This window comes from Felis catus, chromosome A2 (genome assembly GCF_018350175.1).
Source record: "Felis catus isolate Fca126 chromosome A2, F.catus_Fca126_mat1.0, whole genome shotgun sequence".
Taxonomy (NCBI): domain Eukaryota; kingdom Metazoa; phylum Chordata; class Mammalia; order Carnivora; family Felidae; genus Felis; species Felis catus.
In genome coordinates, this window is record NC_058369.1 from 97,889,041 (window position 1) to 97,914,872 (window position 25,832).

The following is a 25,832-nucleotide window of genomic DNA, read 5'->3' on the forward strand; positions in this document are numbered from 1 at the left end:
CAGACTGTTAGGATCAGAAACAGGAATGCGTAGCAGTTTATAAGACTGATGGACAGTAAGCACGCAGCACCACCACTAGCATCATCCCCACAAAGCTGGGTCTTCCCTCAAGCCTGTAACTTCATCCTCCCCATTCCAGGAGCATTAGCTTCTCTGACAAGAGTGGCCTAAAATGACAGCACATCTACAATGCAGTTACACTTCACTTTCTCCTACAAATGGATTCCAAGCAAACTTCCAAACTCTCACAATTTTGGTGAGTCCTCCTCCACAATCTAATAAAAAAAGTATCAACCATTTTTTAGAAGCTTGAAAATCTCAATTTTTTACAAAGGAAACTAACGATCCCACCTTAACAGTAAAAACAAAAAAGGCAAAATTTCTGAAATGTCATTAGGTGCATATAATTTTGGAGACAAAGCTTTCTGAGCTGAGGAAACCACCCTTTTGCTTACTCGGAAACTAGTTCTTGTACGCAAATGGACTATAAGTCATACACATACATGTTGAACTAGTCAAACTCCTGACACTTAATTTTCACAATTTGCGTTTCTAAAACTTTGTCTCTGGAAGCAGAAATTCTAACTCAAAAGTGATCAGCACACAAAATGATCATAATTATTAAATTCATGTCCTCTGGGAAATTTCTTGGCCTATATGAATTTACTCAAGGGTTTTAAGCATCATTAAATCACCTATTATTGCCAGTGCTTTGAATGTCTCTATGAGTATTATTATAAATGCATCCACTTCAAAGATGCTGGATTATAGTAATTTCCAACATGGTTTTTCTATCACTGATTATAGGTCTCCTTTTCCTTATAATACAAGTGTCTACATTTTTTTTTTAACTTTATGAGTGTAACTCAATTTTCCATCTACTACTTTGCTCATCATGATAAGATATGTTCCTAATCATAAGAATAAAAAAAAAAAAGACTTTCCTCACATAACATCTGGAAAATTGCCCATTTAACCAATTCTCTGGGTTTATTCATAATTAATATTTACTTTTTGTTAAATATTAAAATATAGTAAGCTTATGCTCAATTTGAAGTTCCACATGTTTTCTTAGATTTTCTTCAACTAAACTATCACAATAAACACTCACCTTGTCACCATAAATTATAAAAAGAGCCTTGCTTTTTTTCTCTCAAGCTTGGGAGAGCTATCTATCAAACAAGAAAACAAAGTCCACTAAATCCTTTGAACCTTTGAAGAGAGAAAGACAAATCAATGCCAAAAATGATGTGCCTTCTCACCAATACACAAATTAAACTGTGTATTTTATAAGATTTATAGGGTAAGTGGGCTTCTTTTTATTATCACTTTTGCTAGGTATCTGTCAAGTGAGTCTAATTCAGTAAAATAGATTGATACATTGGGAGAAATCTCTAGCCTCCATTCTGGGTTGGGGAAAAAAACAGGCAGACAATTTAGTCACCCTATACCCCTCATATTATGATTTAATTGGTCTGAAATATTGTTTTAAAACTCCCTTGGCGAATGTAATATGCAGCCAGTCTTGAGAAAAATTGTACTCAACTAATGCCACAGGGTTCTGAAACCCTCCCTTAAAATCACTGGTAAAGTTGGAAGTATGTGCACATGGGCTTTTTTCTAGGAAGATGGTGTGCAATACTTAAAGTTTTTCCAGATCCCATAGTATCTACCTAACCAGAATTGCTGAGGTGGAGTCAAGAGATTTTCATTTTCAGTGAGTATATTAAGATGATTCCCATGTACTCTCAAAGTTTGGGAACCACTGGTTTATTGCCATTACCATATTATTGACATATTCTTGGATGATTCTGAGCCCCTCTTCCCAAAATGTTTAGGATCACAGCTCTAAAATCATGGGCTCTCTAAGCTGCTTTAAATGAGAACATGTAATGGCTCATTGAACTTGTGAGCAATTAATTTGGGAACAGTTGCAGTATTATAAATGTGATTACTTATTGCAAACCCAATTAATCCAGCCAGGAGGAATGTTAATTACAAAGGAGTATGGAAATTAGCATGAGTGCATGACTAAATGCCTAAATTCTGACCTATTATACTGTCTGTCTGGTAATTTACTTTAAAAATACTTCCACAGGAAGTCTCATGTATATATGTGCATGTGGGCAATAAGGTAACATTAGTCCACACTCCAGGGCTGATTAGGTAACCTTGGAAATACCCTAATTAGGAAAAGCCAAGCTTTAGAGGTAGCTACCGCAGTATTTAAAAGAGCATTATTGAAATCTACATCAGGGGATATATTAGTTAGCATAAAAGATGTGGAAAATAAATTTTTATTGTTGAAATAATGGCCTTGAAGATAAATGACTAGCTAATAAATATTTAATATTAACAAAATTTGAGCTAAGCCTTGCTCTACTTGTAGCACACCACTTAATAGCAAGATTGACAAGAAAAGACCTATAGTCCAATCGATCTCCAGCCACTAGAGGCTACCTATATTTACCCAAAATTCTTGAATCACCAAATTGCCTATCAGGTCACAAAATAACTCCAAACCAAAAAAAAAAAAAAAAAAAAAAATTGCAAAACAAAACCATATTTAATTGATTTTAAAAAAGAAGTTACATACAATAACTGTATTTCTCTTATGAGTAATGGAATATCAATCAAAACAAATCTAGACAGACTAGAAAGCAATTGAGAAGGCTTCCAAAGCTCCCAAGAAATAATCTCTCCTAATTTGGGAATAGCTAAGATATACTAGGTGTGTGCTTTTTTATGGCCTTTTCCCCTTTCATAACTGAAAAAAATAAAGGCAGAGCCTCAGCCAAACTGTGCCATTTGACTCCTCTCTGCGAATTTAAAACTTGGAGTGAAGAATGACAGAGACTGGGAGCCACTGAAGTTGAGGCACGCTAATACAGCACTCTGGGGGGGGGGGGGCATGAACTTCTGCTGATGAGGTCCTAGAATGGTAATAGGTGTTTTGCTTTGAATTATGAAATAATCCAGTATCCTTCCACTATCTTTTTGGCTTAAGTTAGAGAAAGTTGGTTTCTATTACATAAAACAAAAAAGTTTCAACGAGTACACCTAGTAAACAGGATATAGAGTGAATAGCAAAAACAGAGGAGTATAGGCCAATCTCAGAGTGAGTAGGTACTTAGAGTTAGTAGAAATAAGAACCAAAAATTTGAATGGCTGAAAAAAGTACCAGAGAAAGAATATGGTAAGGAAACAATTCTCCATGGGGCTTTGGTGTTTCTGCAAAATGCCTTGCAGGCAAAGATTCTGATAATGTTTGTTCTGGATAACCATTTCAAGGATGTTTGTATAGTGATAGGAACAGTCTTGAAAGAGAGAGATAGTGTCTCCTTCCAGAGCGCAGAACAGTTACTGTCCGTTGTAATAAAGATAATGTTTCCCTACAGGGCAAATGTCTGGGTGGTTTGCTTGCAGCCCATTGTAAAATATTTGGGTTCCCTACACTTGGTGTTCCTCAGTTGTGACACATCCACCTGGGTTGCTCTGCATTGCCCCCATAGGACTTGGGGGCAAGGGAACCAGCAGTAAACACAAAGCTCCAGTTGCTTGCCTTGCTGTGAGTAATAATAAACTCCTTTGTCTCTGACCTAGATGTCACATGTCGTCTGCCAGCATCTATTAAACTGTGGCAGGCTAACATCTTAGCTTTAAAGCAGAGAAAATTTCAGCCCCTTCACAGTTCTTGACAAACATTTCAAAGAAGAATACATATCAGGATAGAGCTGCATCAGGTCTGTATTCCTGTCTCTCGAGTTGCCTAGCAACTAGTTGGTCACCATTGATCTGACAATCTGCAGTAATGAAAGACCACGCCATGTAGAAAAGTGTGATTGAACTATATGCTTCTAGATCACAGAGATTGTCTGATTCGTCTCCGGGTCTCCTTCATCACCTAGCCCAATACCTAACATAGACTGCATGTTCGATGATATTATGTTGAACAAATTGTTAAATCAAAGAATTAACTATAAGGATGGCTCTACCGGGATATGTATGGAATTGTAACTAAGGTAGTTCTTTAATCTGTATCGTAAGTACTTTCGCTCAGAATCATTGTTTCTTCAAGTTCACTTAATTGTAAATAATAGAGATGTGTCCAGGAAGCTCATGGGACAGGGACATGCTTAGAGTGGGAAAGATAAACAGCTTTGCTGGAACTGGAGCTGGAATGTGACTCTCCATTTAAGGTGGCTTTAGAGATCTCAGGGGCAGGAATTGGTGACTCTGTTCTCTGCAGCTCGACCACTAATCTGGTTCATTCATATTCTGCATGTTTGTCTTTTTAGATCCACTATTAATTGGCAGTTGTGTTTTTTTTTTTCTATCCTAATTCCTTTGGAAGAGATTCTGGTGCAGTTCATAAATCCCTTGGCAGTCTATTAACTGATGACCTTTGAGTAGACATCCCATCAGCTGTGATCATTAAAGTCATGTGGTATAACACCTGGCCACCTAGGAGTCAGAAGCCATGGGTGGGGCAATTTTTCAAGGGGGTGAGGGCACCAAAGGCCATAAGCAACATCTCTATTTGGAGGTCTGCACCCTGTCTATCCTCCTACACTCTTCCTGTCACCCCTCCCTCCTGAAAAATGTGTACCTTATTTCATGTGGTTTCAGTAACTTGTCTTTAGATAAGAACATAAAATACAAAAAGTTCTTAGACATTAATTTAAAAACAAAACACTTGCACAAAAAAAAAAAAAACACAAAACCTTGGGTGTGGTGGGGGTGGGACTGGACAAAGAACATGAATTTTAGGAAAAACAAAACAAAACAAAATGTCATTAAATATACAAAAAAAAAGGTTCAACTTGTCTAGTAAAGAAACACAAAGTAAAATCTTAACCGGTGTATGGCGATGCTTCTTAAAAAAAAAAAAAAGTGTTTCAGCCAAAAGATCAGTCTCATTTATAGCTGGCATAGTATAAGTTGGTACAAAACATCTGGAGAGCAATTTATCAGTATGTATCAAAAGCCTTAAAAATGTTTATACTTTTGACCACTTATTATTCACACCTTGGAATGTATCCTAGGAAATGAATCCTTAAGTTTTCTAAAGACTTTTGAACAAGCACAGTTTGTATGAAGAGTTTCTCATCAAGCTGTGAGACTACTTTTTCTTCCACCGCTCAAGTGCGAACACATAGCTGTCCTCCAGTGCAGCTGCCCAGAGCAACCTAGGCTTGGAGGGAGAGCTATGCCAGTATGAAAGACAAGCACATGAATCGCAGTTAGAAGTCTTCTAACTTTGAGAAACGCCGTGCCTATTTGCAGCATGAAGCTGACAGAAGGAAGCAGAAACGTGGAGCTCCCAAAAAAGCCACTGCAAATCCCCTCTTTGAACTGGCTCACACGACTAAGTGCCAATCTAACCCTCTGCACAGGAGGTGTCATCGTAAGGAGCCACCAACGAACACCAAAAGATTGTATTAAAAATGCATGTTTTATTGCCTCCTCTTCCATTGGAGTCAATCCCCAGTTGGTTATTGTGAGAAATCACATTCTCCTGCCTCCTGTATCTTATCAGAATGAACGTGGTGGAAGTGCCTGAAGGGAAGACACTACAACAGCAGTAAGTACACGTGCAAAATAATGGCTGACAGTCGTATCATATCTCGGGCACAACAGTTGTCATAGCCTTATTTATAGCAAAAGATTGGAAATTAACCAAATGTCTAATAATAGTGGATTGGTTAAAGTAGATAGGGCACATCCATATGATAGATTGCGATGCAGTTATTAAGAATGTTCTCGAAGAGTACTTAGTGATATGGGGGGGAACTTAATAACTCTATACTAAAATAAACAAGTAGATTACAAGGACGTTGCATCTCATGCAGCAGATAGGCTTTTCAATCATGATGAAAAAAATCTCATATAGTTAACATTATCCTTGAAAATCTCCAGGTTGGTACCAAATACCTTAATTTCATCATAGTTTTTCTTTTTAGTATTAGAATAGATAACTGTGTCTGTGAGCATCAGAGAAGTTGGCTTGAGGTTAGACTATGTTGTAGGAAAAATATATATTTTTACCACTGGAGTCACTGTAGCAAGATGCACATACTATAAGAGACATACAGGAATTGAGACACAGAGATTGAGGAAAGAGTCAATTCATATCACCCATCTCATGCTTATTCTGGGGAATATACTCATGAACACAATAAAGGGGAAATTTTTTTAAAATCTATTTAATTGTTGTACACACACACACGCAGAGTAAAGTTCACATAAGTTAAATGTGTGTAGCAATTATCTGTATAAATCATTATATACAAGTCCCAGTCTGTTTTAAAATTTTCATTTTAAACAGATATGCATACAAGATCCAGAAAGGGTATATGCAACAATTTAACAGCCATAATCTCTAGGGAGATTATGGGTATTGTTGGGATTCTTTCCTCTAATTTTTCTGTTTTTAAAACTTTTTTAAATGAACATTTTTGCTTTCATTATCAGAAAAAAAATACTGATTGTTTTTAAATGGCACTCACAAAACAGATGATACCTTTAAAATACCTTTCAAACTAAGCCTTATTTTATTACAAATGCTTACAATGTATAGTTTTTGGTATGCAATCTCTATACCAAAAGAACAAGTACTTGGTGAAACAAACTACTGCTAAACAGGACAGAAACATGAGAGCACATGTATAATGCAGGAAGTCTGAATCAACAGAATTCTATTAGTCTACCTCTGTAAAGCAGTGTTCTTGGGGACTATCGAACGGGACATGGAAACAGCCTTCTTATTATATTGAACTGGACATTAAACTGTACTTGTCAAAAGAAAAAAGAAGGTCCTCTCTAGATACGGATTATGTAAACACACATACAGAGTCTATAATACATTATGTCAGGAGATGCCTTCTGAGTTGAGCTTCCGTGAATTCCTACTCTTCATGCACTTGCCTAAAATTTCATTTAAAAAACCCTATTACAGCAATACTCTCCCTGCTTCATTCATAAAAAATGCATAGATGCATTCATGTAATAAAGGAAATTTCTCGCTGAAACACATATATCACTCTGGTAAGTCTGTTTTAGTGATTGGAAAAAATAAATGTCTCATATGAGAAGGATTTCAAAGACAGGTCAGTTAAAATAGTTCTTTGATTGTGTAAAATTACTAGTGGTTGATCCATTGTGTCAGATGTGAAATGAGATTAAACTGTAAGAGTCAGTTTTAAATTCTCAGCATTAAACTGAATTAATAAATTGAGCAAAGACATGGTTCAAGTAGGATTGAAAGGTTCTGCTAAAACCAGACTGTTTAGATCCATTAGCAACACAGCTACAAAGAAAGAATATCTTATCAGAAAGGAGTGTAGGCTGTGGAAAATTAATAGAGAGTGCTAGACCCAATCTTGGTGTAGAATTACATGGAAGGGATTAGGAAGTGAGGGGAAGGTAATTAAGTAGAAAGAACAGCCGGAAAGAACTGAAAAGCAAAAGATCAGATGGTCTGAGGTTGAGCCCCTCACCATCTGTTGGCAATCATCAAAATTTATTTGATCTTATTGTGTATTTACTTTGTAAAAGGGGGGAAAAAACCCTCATTCTAATGAATGAATAGGTGGGATACAAGGTGAATGCCCATTATAACAGAGCTCATTATTACTGTGAGAAAATCATTGCCATTGCAACATAACAAATACAATTAATGCAATCTAATTGTTCCATTTCTGTCCATGTCTCTGACATCAGCTTCATAAAAAGGTTCTTATGCTTTCGGGGCCTTTTGTGATTTAGTTGGAGGGCTTTGTCTATAATTTTACTGTCATTGTTTATTGCATGTCTATCTATACAATTTGCTCTTGTAAAATTTCTGAGTGACTGCATGTATCCATTAGCAAAGTAGGTCAACCAGCCACTTAGGTTTCCCCCTTCTAATAGGCACCATCAGCACCTGTGATTTCAATATCAGTTAACAGTGCGAACTATCCATCCAGTTATACAAAGAGGAAAACTCAATTCTTTCCTCTACTTTATCTCTGGCCCCATATTCACTTACCGGATCTTTCTGAAGGGTTTCCCTACATGTTTTCCCTTTCAAATATTTTGGTGCTTCCTCCCATGTTTTTCCCCTGTACTTCTCACTTTAGGCTTTGCGGTCTTTCACCTTAACTGCTACCTGCCTCTTTTCCTGTCCCTCTCACATCCATCTCCCATCACAGGGAAAACACAAATCTGACCTTTCAATCTCCTGTTAAAAGATTGCTGTTTCCACATCACTTACAGGATAAAGTCAAAAGGCATCTGTGTGGTATATGAAACCCTTAACTGCAGTGTCCCCTGACAATTTCACCTCTCTAGCTCTTCTCTCCCATCTCACAGTTTATACCCTTCAGCAAAACCAGAGTAATTTATAAAGCAACTACTAATAAATAATTAAGCAATTTTTATTATAATCAACTCGTGATATGCCTCAGGGATGAGTATTTTCATCCATTCTTTAGGACTGTGCCATGCATTCCTATTTTAAAATTAGCTGCTTGGCTTTTAGAGTGCAAGCCTTGCAAGTAAGGCAGAGCAGACTACACAGCCAGCTGTCACACAGGAGCATCTGTACAAGAGGTCTCAGCACAGCTCGGCAAGACTAGCAGATACATCATCATATCTCTGGACACATATTAGTATTGCCCACCAGTCAAGCAGTGTGCAGCTACACAGGAGAGCTGTATATTTTCCTTTATTAAAAAATGATTGAAACAGTGTCGTTCTTTGTCTAGTATCATCTTTCACGTACCTAGCAACACACTTTTAACATGCCGGATATTTGAAAGCTTTATCAGAAAAGGCTGGCTGCCTCAAATCAAGGGTTTTACTTAATTTAGCTCTGAATTTGCTGGAGGAAAATAAATTGATGTCAGGTTTTTAATTTTAAAGTCACATTTGCATTGCAGATGGACTATTTAACAGTTCACATAATCAATAAAATTACTGCTGAAGCACAGGATGTGTTAATGAGAGACTCTAATATCTGAGTAAGTGGTTTCCTTCTGAAAAGTCAAATCATGTTTGTTTGCTTGTTTAAATTTGCTAATCATAAGAAATGACCTTATTCTGATGGAAAAATAGCTAAATGTTTCCACAAGGTACTTGGCTCCTTGCACATGATAGGGATTAACATTATTTTGATAGGTAGAAATATTCTACCCCACTCTCCATACCCTAGAAAAGAATGTGCAGATCCAAATTTATGGAACCCAGTTTAAAGTGCTGATTCATTACTGTCCCAAATGCCAGTGAAGAAATATTTTGAAATGTCTTAAGTATTCTACATATCTACAAATGGGATGGAATGAAAGTTGGGCTAGTAAAAACTGACACCACACTTTTTAAACATTAAATTTTCTTTTTAGAAAGAGGAGAGTTGTTTCTGTCTTGTTTTTGAGCAGTAATTTTGTATTATATATTTCTAACAACTTTATTGAAGTATAACCAACATAATAAACTGCATATATTTAAAATATGCAATTCAATGTATATATTTGACATACATGTACAGACTCTATTGTTTCTAGTTAAAAAGTCAGAAAAATAAATAAGAAAACTATCAACTATATTCATAGTACTATAATCACAGTTGAACTTTTAGAACATTCCTCTCACAAGTTTTTAAGTCTATTCATATATATGTATGAATAAAATAGATATATGCTTCTACTTCTATCACACTGTCAACAAACTGCATATACTGCCTATACTTTTCCCTCTTTCAACCATTAAGTGTCCATGAATATTTTACATGTCTTTAACTATCGTCCTAAAGACGACTTTCAGTATATACAATGTACATTTTGTTCATCAGTAGTAAAATAATTACATAATAAATGATGAATAATTACCTATAACCATAGAAATATAAACAAATAGCCATACAAATATCACTACTAAATTCTAAAACAATTTTAATCTACATATATGAATTATAAATACAGAAATGTATATATATATACATATGATTTTTATCTTATTAAAATAGTAATCGAACTACATGTATTATTTTGTAATCCAATTAAATGAATTTTAATGAGCATTTTATATATTTGAAATTTTTTGTTGCCAAAAGTTAAAAAATACAAATATGCATGAAAAAGGAAATTATCACCAATAACTCTAATAACATAAATAATCTCATTTAAACATTTGGAATAATGTTTTCCTGGAGAGATACAGATAAACTGCATTATTATTTAAACCCTATTTATAATCTAAATTTGATATGGGTATTTTTCCATGTTATTATATCTTTTTAAGGAATAATTTTAAATAGCAAAGTAGTTCTATAGTATGGAGTACTTTTGACAACATTGATATTTTTAAATCGTGGCCAATTTATAGCAAAATTTTTCATTTCAAAAAAATGTGCAATCCTTTGATTAGTAGTGAGGTTTAACTTTTTTTTTCAAGTGCTCACAGGCTTTTTTTTAAAAAAATATTTATTTTGTCAGTTCTATATGCTATAAATATTTTCTCCCCAGGTTCTCATTCGCTTTATGGTAATACTCTTACACAGAAGTTTTCAATATTTTCCTTTATAATTTTTTCCATTGCATTTTTTATTAGCTCAAATATTCATTTATGTATTTTGAAATTTATTTTATTTTATGTTTTTAATTTTCACATGTGGAATTTATTTGGTAAATGATGTGAGGTAACCAAGCATCCTTGCACATGAAGTTGAAATGGCATCTTTATCACATAATAAATTCTTATGTATGCATTTGAATTTAAAATTTGTGCTAGCGGAGTGATGAAAGCCGCAGTTCAATCTCAGAGCTTTTGTTCCTTTTGTATCTGTTTAGTTAAATGTGGCACTGATCTAAGGTGGTGCTTTTTTTTTTTAACACTCCATAAAGTGCTGTTATTGAAGACTTACATTTCGATTTATATACACACATATTGCTATTTTCCCTCTTTGGATTTATATTTTCTTTTAAAGCAATGCAAGCTTTCTGCAGAAAAAAAAATTAAGTAAATAAAAATGTAAAGAGGCAACAAAAATTAGTTTAATCCCTCTTAATCTTAGTATTCAACAGCAACCACTGATAGCACTCTTGGCATAATTAATTCCAAGATTTTTTTTTTTCATTTCACCCCTTTGTAGGGGATACAAGAGATGTAAATAAAGGTTTCTAAATGGTTTTATAATGATAACTTTTTTATTCTTCCCATAAAGCTTTAAATTGTTTCATAATAATGAAATTCTTTATTCTTTTAATGGAGCTTGAAATATATTTTTTAAAGGACCTAAATATATGAATTCCTACTCTGAAAACAGAAAACGAATGTGTTTTCTTACACATGAAAATGAAAATTCTCTATTTCACCAGTGGGTGGCAATCTCAACATGTACCCAGCTGGGTGCTGTCATTGGATCCTGGTCATGCAAAGGGGAAAACTAACCTAAAATGTCTGACAAACGTAACTCCAGCCGCTGTTGTTGCCCTTTAGTTGTCGTGATTTAAAAAAGAAAATGAGAAACCTGCAGAAATAATCACAAGTGAGAACATTACACAACATGGAACAAAATTACCTTGGCTTAATGTGGGCTCAGTGAAAATAAAAGCTATGTGTTAAAATATTATTCCTCATGTGCTCCCAAAGAACACAGTGTTTTAAATATTTCCAAAAAGGACTAAGAGTTTACATCAAACAAACATCCTACAATTACATGAATTACAAGACAAAAAGTAATGGAGAATACCATTGTGATGGGAAATCAGCAAATTTGAGTTACTAGCAAAACATTCAAGCACACAGCTGAGCCACCATTAGAGTTAAAGTCAGTCAGGATGGTAGAAAGCTTAGAAGGCAGGAGAACCCACATGGGGATGGACTTGCAAGTAACAGCCTGAAACTGCACTCAACAAAAATGAACATAAAATCAAAGTAATTGGTTTTTTAAGTGCAAAATTCAATGATCCCAAACATCGGATCATGAAATAAAGCAGTTCTTGGTACTTCCATTGATAGTTTGACCAACATATTTAGATATTTAGTCTCCAAACCAAATATAGTAGAAACATGACAATTTTTTTTTATTTTGTAGAAAAACCACACTCTTTTTTGCACTAATAATTTAAAATAAACTATGAAGCACAATCACTTGAGAAAGAATCTTCAAGGTTTCAGGAAGTCTAAAATTGAGCGTAGGTTTAAGCTGCAAAGTTGTAGAGTTTGCCTTCAAACCAAGTACATGTTCTCAAAAAGATAAAGCTTTGAACCCACTCTGTCCAACCCAGTTCTCTCTTACTGACCATGAATCCAAGCCCCTTGGCTAACTACAGTTTGTTAGTTCCAATTTCCCACCTGTTTCTACTCCATTGTTTTAGAACCCACTGAGCCTATGGGAGAAGAGCATGGTGAGAGTTTGACTCCAGATTCAGCAATGCTGAGCCCCCCCAGCAAACTGTTAGATGCTCCCTCAGCCTCTAGGGAGCACTATTTGGCGGGGGGGGGGGGGGGTGGCACAAGGCAAGGACAATAAAGCTGACTTAAACATAAAGCCATAGTAACTACAAGAGTAAGAGCTGTTTGTTTTTGTTTTTTTTTTTAGAGAGCAAGAGAGAGCAGGGGAGGGGCAGAAAGAGAGAGAGAGAGAATCCCAAGCAGGCTTCGCACTGTCAGCACAGAGCCTGATGTGGGGCTCGAACTCACGAACCATGAGATCATGACCTGGGCCAAAATCAAGAGTTGGGTGCTTAACCAACAGAGTCACTCAGACACCCCAAGAGTAAGAGCTTCTAAAGTGTGGTAACCCTTGATGGGAACTACCCCCAATCCTGCCTAAGGGATTTGAATTAAAAATTGACTACAAATAGAAATCTAAAAACTGCAAACCTCTCCAATAGCATCTAACACCAAAGAAACAGACATTCTCATCCCCTGCCTTATCCAGTCCTTTCAACCATTTCTCATATAATGTAAGGTTGCTAGACCCTCCTCTTCTTGCTTCTTGTTGCCAGAATCATTCTCAGAGTATCGATTCCCATAATTAAACCCAATATCCTAGCAATGAGGAATAAAGCAGGGCTTCTATAAACTGGACACTTTTTCTGCATTAATAGAACACAATATTCCTTTAGCTTTTTTAGTATTGACTTAGAGCTTTGAATAAATATTTATCAGAGGTCAGTTTAATGCGCAGAGCACTAAAATAGGCAATCTGCTATCTTAAACACTATGTGAGCCATATTCAGCCCTCCGATAGGGATTAAAGTCACCTCAATAGATGGTGATAGATGAATTAATGCATGATCAAGTGCCAAAATGAGCACTGCAGATTCCAAGGGCTTTAGTAGTTCAGAGTCAAGGAGTAGTTACGGCAGACAGGACTTAACAGCTAACATTCATTGAGTGTTTATTTGGTGCCAGGCTCTGTCCCGTGTTCTCTCAGTAGCATGATCTCATTTAATCCTCACATCAACCCTGTGAGTTAGATACTATTATTATCTCCATTTCACAAGCAAGGAAACTGAGCCTTAGAGATGTTAAATAATTGATCCAAAAGTACACACTCATAATTGGGAAGATCTGGTTCTTGAACCTAGACAGCCTGACTCCATTCTGCTCTGCATTCTCCCTACACAGCTGTGGTGCCATCAGTTTCTCAGTCATGCCCGAAAAATCAGAGGTGTCTCATTTAGCTTAGTTCATGGTGGCTGCTTTCTGATCTTCAGGGACTGACACTTCTAGGCTCCCTTTTTTTATGTGAAACCAGGCAAACTGGACCTAATGAAACAGTCTGAAGCTTTGTCACATCCGAGTCCACTGCATTCATGAGGATCCAGCCCACGTTGGCAGGTTAGGGCTCTGTGAAAATGAGCAGCAGAAACATCAAAATAACCCATAATGGAAGATTTATGAAAAGAGCTAATATTATGATCTATTTTTGATTTGGGGATAGTAACATAGATAACTCAAAACTATGTACATCTTTTTACTCAAATAACAAGCATGACAGAATGCATAATGTGTGCACAGTGCTGCAATAGATACTATGGGTATTCACTGCAGGGCTTGGGGAGATGATTATGGATCTTTAGAAGCAGATATACTTCTTAAGTTTTTTTCATTGGGACTTAAGTTTTTAATTCTAAGCACACAAGGCTATCATGACAGAGGTGAGTATGGAAAGTACTACATAATAACACCAAAGGGAAATACACTAAAAAGGAAAAAAGCCTCGCTCCAAAATTCATTGAGAATGTTTATATTAATTGAAAGCCAATAACTCTAGACCTATTATGTTCATATTCACAGCCTCAGGAGGACAGTGATGTGAATAATGATAAAGTAGAAAGAATTCCTTCCACGATGATAAAATATTTGGTCTCTTTATACTGTTCTGAGGGGACGGAGCAACAAAAAATTTGTCAAGAAACATATGAATAGTCCCTATTAGACTAATGAAAAGTGAAAAGTGATTTTATGTTCTTTGTTAAACAACTTAAACATTTACCTAGGCAAGTACTATATTTCAGGAGCCAAATTCTGCCTCAAAGGGAACCAGCTGGCCATGAAATATAATCTGTAGTTGGATGGAGGATAAACAAAGTTTAGTTCTTCGTGCAGAACATGCAATGAAGATGGAAAGCACATTGCCCTGGGATTTGTCTGGAGCAGGTGTCAGCAGCCTCTGTGAGGCGGCTGCCAAGTCTCTATTTATTCACTCTCTCACGAACTGGAAGAGGGAAGAATTCTAGTATCTTTAGGTCACTCACACACACACACAACATGCCCAGAAGTGGATGCACTTTGACGCAGGTAGGTTAAATCTATAGCAGAAACACTATGAAAAACACCTGGTCTGTGTCTGCTGCTCCACTGAAAATGTGGGAATAGGGTATCCACCCCCCCCAACCCCTCTTCAAAGAACCTCTCTTCCCACCATTCCAGTTAAAGCTCCTAGAGCTTCTTTAGAATCCTCAAGAATTTCCTTTTATAACACAAATACCCTTAAGACAGACTACATCTCACATCTATTAGTGCAAAGCCTTAGTGAAGCTGAAAGACTGATAACACTCAAGCATAGTTATGATCTTATGATTCAAGAAGAGAACATTTCAGTTCCATATGTTTATCTGGTCCCATTGGTGTGGGCGTGAGGGGCAGAGTGACAGGAAAAGGCCAAGGGTATTGTTGGTTACAAAAGGGAATAGTTGCTTATTTTCTTGCTGTTCTGCTTATCTGTGTTAAGATCTCAGAGGAAGGTGTAGTAGATCAGCTTTGAGGCTAGAATACCACATTACAATCATATTTTACATATATTTATGCTACTGAATGGGTCGGTAAACAACAATAATTGAGTTCTGACCAGAAGCAGCATACTGCATTTGGGATTTATGAGAACAGCAAACAATATAGTGTGGTTTACCCCTAGTTTGCCAGGAAACAGAATTTTTGCTACTATTTACCTACTTACCAGAGACAACAGGAGCAATAGAATTAGTTTTCTAGGGCATCATGTTAAATAATAAGAGTCTTAAGTGCACTTGGATCAATTAAGGAAACATTTCCTTTTTCTGTTTTATTCCTATATATTTCTTTTCTTTTCTTTCTTTTTTTTTTTAGATTCATCTTAAATAGTCTTTAATCTACCTATAAGAAGAGGAATGTTATGTAAGATTGATGATAGAGAACTAATTAGAGACCTTGAAAAATGTTCATAATTTGATAAAATTCTGTTATCAAATAGGAAATGATAGCCACCTTCAGACTCTACAATTAGAAGCTTTTATCCTATTCTCTCTGGCTTCCATATCCACCCATATATCTAAGATATTTTGGTACTGGTCTTGACCACCTGATCTTCATCTCCTACTTCTTTGAGTAAATTGCACAGTTTCCTTGGCAAAGTAGTTACACACCTCTCAACAATCAATCGGTATATTTTGGGTAGCATACCACCATCCTGGCCCCTGGCCAATTAGAACAACAGATCCCCCAGGAGATTGGATGGGGATCACATTACCCAAGTTGGTCCCATTACAATGGTTCCCAGGATTTGTGTGGAAACCGCCAGAGAAGACACTGTCTCCCTTTTCCTATGGACTTGAATGTTAGAAAAGTTAGGTCTAGAGCTACCCAGATAATAAAGCCAGCCCAGGAGATAGAAGAATGCAAAGAAATGTCAAAACTAGGCTCTGATATCATTTGAGTCCTGCATCAAACCCCTAGATTCTCTGTTACATGAGCCAATATGTTCTGTTTCTTAAGCTATTTGGAGTTAACCCTCCTTTCTCACACAATCAGAAGACACCTCTCTGAAAGAACAATTTGGTTGCTTCTTCTTACCCAATGAATATTATGTCCTTTTTGTTTCTATTCTCTAATTCAGCATATTAGATATTTAACAAAAATACCATATTTCCTGGACTAAAGCATATTTTTTCACACTTTATGTCCAAAGAAACTTTGAGGAGTAAGTTGTAATATAGCTGGCATTGACTACACATTGACAAAACTTACCTAAGTAAAAGAAGAGCCTTGCTTCAAGTTGTGATCTGTTTTTGCACTGGGGTCACACATTATACAGCTGCACATTGACTTAAATTCAGATTCCAAATTTTCATTTAGAATGTTTTCAAAATTACTGCATTATGAAACAGCACTGAAATGAAACATTGTGATAGCAGAAGAAAAGATTACCTGGCAGAAGTCGGGCAATGCAATTAAAGGCAACAAAAATTGCCAAACTGTTTAATAAATCATCAAACTTTCAAGGCCAGGAGAGATTGGGGCACATGATACATGCTTATAGAGAACCACAGTCAGTTCCCCAATAGCTATCTTTCAAAAATCTTTGGCTGACTTTCAAGAGAGGTTATTTAACTTCTAGAAATTCTTAATTCAATTAAAGATAAAAAGAAAGTATGAGTTTAATCAAATAGGCAATGCTTACACAATCCCAGTCTTTTCCCATGTTATAGTATCAATGTATCAATCCTAAACATGTTAAAGAAGTTAGTCTCCTAGAAAGTGTGTTTTCCACAGGGTGCTACATATGACTGCCCATAGATAAGAATGATCCAGAAGAGCCTTTAGACTTCAAATATATAGATTCAATCTTTATGAAGCCAAAGATATAAAATGCCATTGTTTACTTAAATTTATTAACATACAGGTACTATTTTATTAACAGATTCTGGTTCTAAGATATAGACTTACATGCTGATATCTCTACTTCACGCATAAAACCAGAGAATAGCAAAAAGAAGGAAGGAAAGAACAAAGGGAAAAGGAGGGAAGGAAGAAAGGGAGGGAGGGAAATGGGAGGGAGGGAGGAAGGAAAGCAAGGAAGGAAGGAAGGGGGGAAGGAAGAAAAATCTTAATGAGAAAGGAAACTCTTGGTGGATGTAAATCTATGAGATGTCATTGAAAGAAAGACTGACAGCCATAAGTTTAAGAGGCATTCAGGAATCCACTGTGTGGGAAGGCATCATAATTGGAAGTCATTATAGGCAAAAATTCTTTGGGCCCTTTGTATCTGGAGCATGTCATAGTTACTGTGCTAAGCAGTTAAGACAGTCATCCTGAAAGAAAATACTGTCCTTGCTATAGCCACATTATGTTGTATCAGGAGAACTACATCATTCCCATTGAGAGTCAATTTGGATACCATTGGGAGACTGCCACAGCCTAGCATACGTGCAGGAGAATTCTGTCATGGAAGATAAATGTCTAAATAAAATGTATTTATCCCATAGCAACACCATGAAAGATTGCTAACAAACTCAGCCCCTCAGCTCACAAGAAAAATCTTATGCCTGAGGAATGAGTTAATAGAGACGTCTCTAAAGAATATTTCATACTGTAGGAGAAATAAAGCACATAATTTAATCAAATACCTTAAAAGCAAGAACAAGTAGTTATGAAACAAGAATAATAGCAATAAAAAATCAGTTAAAGGGTTTTTTTTAATATATTAAATTTATTGCCAAATTGGTTTCCATACAACACCCAGTGCTCATCCCAAAAGATGCCCTCTTCAATACCCATCACCTACCCTCCCCTCCTTCCCACCCCCCATCAACCCTCAGTTTGTTCTCAGTAGTTAAAGGTTTTTAAAATGAAAATATACTCATTAAAATATACAACTTAATGAATAGACTAACACTGGATCTACTGCAGAGTAAATTGGTAAACTGTAATATGTCACTGAGGGTTTCTTCTAGAACATAAAACAAAGACAGTGGGATGTAAACTGTGAAGGAAATTTTGAGAGACATGGCAGATAGATTCAGACTTAAAGAATTTCCATAAAAGGAGAGAAAAGACAAACAGGAATAGCAACGTTTGGAGAAATAGAGGCCAAGAATTTCTAAGAACTAAGTGATGAGATTCCTCTGTCAAAAAAGTTCACCAAGCATTAGCAGAAAAATAATTCAGTAAGAAAAAAATCCAAGTCTAGAAACTTTGGAGTAAAATTTCAGGCCATGAAAGATAGGACGTAAACCCTTCTATTTCTCCTCTTTTTCCTCTACCTCATTGGTTTCCTTTTTCTTCGACTTCTCTTTCTTTGGAGGTGGTAGCCTGGTCAAAGGGACAGGAAGTAGTGGAGGGCCTGTTGCTGAAGAGGTAATAGACCAAGGGACCAGCAACGTATGCACGGAGGGGGCAGTGGAAACAGGGGTCAAGTACCCATAAGGACAGGGAAAGGGGAACGATGAAGTGATGATGGTGAAGCTAAAGGCCAAAGATATGGCTCCTGTGGTCAGGAGATTAGCTACATACAGGAGGGTTGAGGGGAAGAGGTGAGTCACAAAAATGAAAAGGAGGAAAGCTAGAAAGAGGCCTGAGCTGTTAAACTGGAATTGGAGGTATCAGTATGAACTCATTTGTTTTAATATTTATATGGGTAGATACATAAACAGACATAGATATGCATGTATCATAATATATGTGTGTACATGTTTATATGCCACAGATATATTTTCTACCTTCTACTGAGAGGGTCTAGAAGCAATGACACTCTAGTAACTAACAATGAACATAAGTGAGTTCCCAAATCAAGCCAATTCAAATAAGTATCAACAATATCTGGATAACATAACATTTGCTAATATATACAAATATTTACATGTGTATCTATGCATATACTTGCATGTATACACATATACATACACACCAGAGTATGTATATATAGGTATGTGTGTGTGGGGGGGTATATAAGTATAAGTAACTATATATAAGTACATATATTCTAATATAAGTAAATTTACAATAAATAACCAAGTTCAACAAAGGAAGGTTCAACAAAATACAAAAAGAAAAAGAAAACCCTGGTATTATGCACACCATGTTCACTGCCCACATACAATGAAATCAGATATATAAACTAAGATAGCATAAAACAAAGTAAAAACACATAAAATAATAGCAAGTGAAACATTTATTTTTCTGGTTCTCAAAACTATCATTAAATGAATAGAGCATTTCATAATTGATGGTATCTTAAATTTGAGGAAATATGAGTCCAAATCTCTTATTCAAATTGCAAAATCCAGGAAGCTCTGAAAATCTAAAGCAATTTTATATTCATTTGGTAGCAAAATATAATCTGATCTGAAATCATTTAGTAGCAAAAGCTGATGTGAATTGACAAGAGGCTATTTAAAGACTTTATTCTACAGAGTATGATATTCTAGAGTATGGATATTCATATGTTGGTAGCAAAAAAATTAACATTTTTGAGTAAGCAGTGCTGACCCAGGCCCCTCTGGGAGAAATTACATAATAAATTCACATATAGTGTATGAATTTATGGTACCATTGTAAAATCTAAAAGTTTTTGAACTCTGAAACACACATCAGGCCTCAGGTGGTTTCTATTGGAATTGTAGACAAGTACAGTATTTCTTCTGCATTCTGAACCTAAGAAAAAAGGGTAACAAGGGAAGCTGTTCAGCGCAAATATCTATTTTTCCACCTTCTATAGCTTCCCAACCAAGTATTTTTCTGTGGCAAGACCACAATTTTATGGCTATTATAATATGCAAACTTAAATTGTTTAATTTTTTCTTTGTTTTCTTTCATCCAGAGAATGATGGAATGCAAACATTTCCCTCGCTTAGAGGCAGGGTTTCAATATCAAGAAAAAGAACTAATATTTTGGTTCTTAATGATTCAATCTCTAAGAGTAATGAGCCATCAAAGTTTATCGTGGGGGAAAAAAAAAAAAACAGGAGAACTAAATTTGAGGGAAGGGAAAATGCCTGGAAGGGAAGCCTGAATAGAGAGGAAATGGATTTTCCACCACCTTCCCCCCATCCCTGGCTAAAAGAAAGTTGGAAAGAGGTGAGTAAATGAAAGGGAATACCAAAAGGAGGCCCAGGTGCCTCACAGCCCAAGAGAGAGCTTGCTGCCTGGAAAGAAATAACTGGGTAGATCTAATTAAGGACTAATGCCAAGAGCACTATTCCAGTACCCAGAAAAGAATGGAAGGTGGAAGGCACCTGGGTGGCTCAGTTGGTTAAGCAGCTGACTTCAGTTCAGGTCATGATCTCACAGTTTGTGAGTTCAAGCCCCACATCAGGCTCTGTGCTGGCAGCCCAGAGCCTTGGGCCTGCCTCCAGTTCTGTGTCTCCCTCTCTCTCTCTCTGCCCCTCCCCTGCTTGCTCTCTGTCTCTCTCTCTCTCTCTCTCTCTCTCTCTCTCTCTCTCAAAAATAATAAACATTAAAAAAAAATTAACAACAAAAAAGAATGGAAGGTGGGTAAGCAGGAACCCTGACTTGAGTGAGAATATCACTACTGTATCTGATCTTCTCTTTAGCAATGATAAAGGACTTAATTAGAACCCATGCTTCACCTCTTCACTTACTGATTGTAAACAGGAATGTTGCCTTCTGGGTTACAGGCTTTTTTTTTTTTTTTTTAACAATCCCTTACTGAATAACCTATTGAGGAAATCTCCCTCCTGATTGATTATGATACTTCAGGACTTCTCTAAGCCCAAGATAGAGATAAAATACTAGACAACTAGTGTAGTCGTAACAATAGGGAAATTACCCCTTGCATTTCTGCTAAAGGGGAAGGGGTACAGAAATAAACAAAACTTTATTCTATAAGTAGCCTAAGAGACTATCCTACATCTGAAGATTTGCAAACATATAATAACTCGTGCTCCTAGATATTTTAACATCCCTTTATTGAGAGTTGTTTTCAGAAAAGTGGGCAGTTTTAGTTACTGAACCAATCTACAGATTTTGAAATAAAAAGTACAGGAAATCATATTAAAAATAATTGCAGGGACAACTGGGTGGCTCAGTTGGTTAAGCATCTAACTCTTGATTTCAGCTCAGGTCATAATCTCTTGGTTCATGGGATCAAGCCCCATGTTGGGATCTGCATGGACAGCATGGAGCCTGCTTAGGATTCTCTCTCTCTCCCTCTCTCTCTCTCTCTCTCTCTCTGCCCCTGCCCTGCTTGCACTCTTTACCAAATCAATAAATGAATAAATAAACTTAAAAAAACTATAATGAGATATCACATCACACCTATCTGAATAGCTAAAATCAAAACCATAAGAAACAAGTGTTGGTAAGGATGTGGGGAAAAAAGGAATCCTCTTGACTGTTGGTGGGAATGCAAACTGGTGTGACCACTGTGCAAAACAGTATGGAGTTTCCTCAAACATTTAAAAATAGAACTATCCTATGATCCAGTAATTGCACCACTGGGTATTTACCCCCAAAATACAAGAACACTAATTCAAAGGGATACACATACACCCCTATATTTATAGCAGTATTATTTGCAATAGCCAAATTATGGAAGCACCCAAGTGTCCACTGACATATGACCAGAAAAGAAGAGGTAGAATGTTATTCAGACATAAAAAAAAAGAATGAGATCTTGCCATTTGCAATGACATGGATGGAGCTAGAGAGTATAATGCTAAGTGAAATAAGTCAGAGAAAGACAAATACCATATAATTTCACTCATGTGAAATTTAAGAAATAAAACAAACAAGAAAAGGCAAAAGAGAGAGAGAGAGAAACAGACTTAACTATAGAGAACAAACTGATAGTTACCAGTGGAGAGGTGGGAGGGAGAATGGGTGGAATAGGTGATGGTGATCAAGAAATGCATCATCATGAACACAGGGTGATGTATGGAATTGCTGACTCACTATATTGTACCCCCAAAACTAATATAACACTGTATACTATATACTATACTGGAACTAAAACAAAAAATAGAAAATTAATAAAGAGTTTCCATAAATGAACAAGCTCAAGGAAGCATTATGTTAGAGGATAATTTTCCAAAGAAGACAAAATCATGACTATCATACAAATACAAAATTAACATATATCAAAGGTGTTCTTTAACCCATTAATTAAATGAGAGACCCATTACAATAGGTTCAAAAAGAGACCTCAAGGGAGACACATTCATGAATCTGTAATATTGACATGAATTTGCAAGACTGCCTTTTCCATAGGAGGAAAAATATTTTCCCTCTATGATATAAAATTTCTGTGTATGTCTACAGACAAGAATTATTTGCAGTGTTACCCATTTTGTACAACTTAACTTTACTCTGTACAAAGTTGTAAAACAGCTTAGTTAGAGACAAGGTTGCATGTTCCTATAGGTTCAGATAGGAATCCCCAAAGGCTCTGAATATATAGACAGTAGTCTTCTCTGCTTATTCCAAAGTCTTAAATTTCCCCTTATAAATATTAGTTGAATATAATTTTTAAACTATCACAGCTATTTCTGCAATTCTATAAGTCAAGCTGAAGATTCTGTTTTAAAGGAAATGTTCATCATTCATGTAGATTATAATAAAATGTCAAGGCTTTTGATAATTGTCAGAGTATCAATGACAGTGAGTAGGCAGAAATGATTAGTTCCTGTTCTGATACTTACTAGATACACTTACAGTTTGTAAAAACTTAGGCAAGGATAAAGGGAGAGAAAAATATTTTGTCAATCATTACTTTAAAAATAATGTTCAGTAGAAGAAACATCTTGATAGTCATCAACAGCAATGTCAATAAATGTTTTTATATGTGCTGTAATATTTCTGGGTAAAACAGAGATCAATAGAAGGATTTTGTTAATTCTCAAGAAAGGTTATTGAGAGAAAATGTAGCAAGTAGTTCAAACTTTATTGGAAACATTATAAAGACACCTGGTTCATCCAAATTGTAATTCCTGAAATACTTTTAACATCCTAAGACAAACAAAAATATAGCGAATTTAATGCTAATGGTTACCAACATACTAACTGTAGATCAACACAGTGATATAATGTTTTTCTTGAATATATTGCACATCACATATGCTGAAGTCCCTTATGTATAGCAGAAAGAAAACCAGCCTGCTTTTACAATTTTAAATTATCATATCTTTGTATAAATGTTCTAGCATTCAAGTTCATGAGGACTCTCTTTGGGATTTATTTGGTGCCAAGTCTTTTGGTCACAAATAAAACCCTAAATTAAAACACCAGGAAAATATCTTTCTTAAAAATATCACTTACTGACATGAAAGATTTATATTGCAGCAAAATATAGGAATTTCCTTATATATTTTTCCAAAGACAGTTGGGGAAACTCTACTTTCAGCGAATACAGAGAAGCATACATCAGAATAGTCCTCTTGCCAAAATCAACTATCAAACGCATGAAACATTAGTTTGACAACATCAGAGAGTCCTGAGGGCAGGGAGGACTTGAGAAGCAGAGTCCTGCAGAGAAGGTGAGCACACTGAGGTGAGCCTTTGTGCTGACTTCCCCTCAAGGCATCTGCAGATCTGTAGCAGAAACTGAAGCTAAACAGACAGACAAACCTGGTAGCTGTGCTCTGAGAGCCACAAGGACAGAATTTGTACTTGAGGGCGGCCAGTGTGGTTAAGACTTGAGACAGAAGAGGAAATACATAAAAGTGAGCTTGAAATTCTGCTTGCAGTTTCCCTGAAAAGAGTTCACCGTCTCCAAAACGGCACATACACAGAGCAAGACTCCCAGAAACCTAGCCAATATAACAGTTTGCTAAAGAGCTAGGCAAAAATTTTAGTAGTACGGTAGTGCTGGGACGTGTGCTGAGTTTACAACTCAGGGATCACGAAAGTAAAGGAGGTGTAGGAAATAACCCCATGGTTGCACTTGAGAGCATAGAGAGGCCATACCCTAGTAATAAGAGCTATGTCCTAGGAATGAAGGCGAATTAGAACTAGACCAGTGCCATCAGAGTAGAGAATCCACTCTCAACCAGATTAAGGTGATCTTCCGTATATCTATCTTCCCATCAAAATGAAATTAAATTATCTTTGGGGAAAGACATCATCATCCAAGACCTCTATGTTTTTCTGTTGTTGTTGTTCAAGACGTCCAATTCTGATCACATATTAATAGAGAAAAGAAATTGGAACATATAACAGACAAAAAAAGGAAACATTTGAGAATAGAAATAGAACTAAAGAGGGGCACCTGGGTGGCTTAGTCGGTTAAGCATTCGACTTCGGCTCAAGTCATGATCTCAGTTTGTGAGTTCGATCCCCATGTCAGGCTCTGTGCTGACAGCTCAGAGCCTGGAGCCTACTTCAGATTTTGTGTCTCCCTCTCTTCTGCCCCCCCTGCATGCTCTCTCTCGCTCTCTCGCTCTCTCTCAAAAATAAGTAAATATTTAAAAAAAGAAAAAAGAAATAGAACTAAAGATGACCCAGATATTGGAATTATCATTAGAAACTTTAAAATAACAATATTTAACAGCTACAAGCTTAGGAATGAAACTGGGCCACTTTCTTATACCATACACAAAAATAATGGATTAAAGATCTAAATGTGAGACCTGAAACCATAAGACTCCTAGAAGAATATATGGGCAATAATTTCTTTGATGTTGGTTGTAGAAACATTTTTCTAGAATGTCTCCTTGGGCAATGCAAACAAAAGCAAAATTAAACTATTGGGACTACACGAAAATAAAAAGGTTTTGTAGGGGCGCCTAGATGGCTCAGTTGGTTAGGCATCCGACTTTGGATCAGGTCATGATCTCGCCATCTGTGAGTTGGGGCCCCGCGTCGGGCTCTGTGCTGACAGCTCAGAGCTTGGAGCCTGCTTGAGATTCTGTGTGTCCCTCTCTCTCTGCCCCTCCCCTGTTCACGCTCTGTCTCTCTGTCTCTGAAAAATAAATAAACCTTAAAAAATTTTTTTTAATATACGGAAACTAATACATATTACAACAGCACAAAATCAGAATGTTTGTAAGATCCTTTCATTGTCCAGAAAGCAGTAAAAGACTAATATAAGGAAGAGGATACTTAATGTAGATGGTAATAATTCAAGGACATATGTTGTAATCTCTACATTAACCACAAAAGAATATTTTAAAATGCTTTACTATCAACCTAACAGAAGTAGAAGAAGAAGAATAAAATATACTTATTAATTCAAATAAAGTTAGGGAAGAAGGAAAAGGAGGACCCAAAGGCAAGAAGAATTAAAATCAAGCCTAATATAGTAAATTTAAACACAAATATAATGGTCAATATATTAAATATAAAATGACTACATACTACATTTAAAGGACAAAATTGTTCAAGATAGATTTTATTTTTTTTTAATGTTTATTTACTTTTGAGAGAGAGACAGAGCATGAAGGGGGAGTAGCAGAGAGAGAGGGAGACACAGAATCTGAAACAGGCTCTAGGCTCTGAGCTGTCAGCACAGAGCCCACTGGGGGGCTTGAACTCACAAACCATGAGATCATGAACTGAGCCAAAGTCAAACGCTTAACCAACTGAGCCACCCAGGCACCCCACAAGATAGATTTTAAAAATCTGTATACTGC

At 36.2% G+C, this 25,832-nt stretch overlaps 1 long non-coding RNA gene across 1 annotated transcript in view; it reads right to left on the reverse strand.

Annotated features, from left to right (window-relative positions):
* LOC109497457 overlaps positions 1–25,832 on the reverse strand; it is a 63,596-nt gene that overhangs the window by 11,401 nt on the left and 26,363 nt on the right. Inside the window, exon 3 of the long non-coding RNA XR_006594216.1 lies at positions 16,495–16,636. This is a non-coding gene — a long non-coding RNA (uncharacterized LOC109497457). The remainder of the gene's footprint in view (positions 1–16,494; positions 16,637–25,832) is intronic.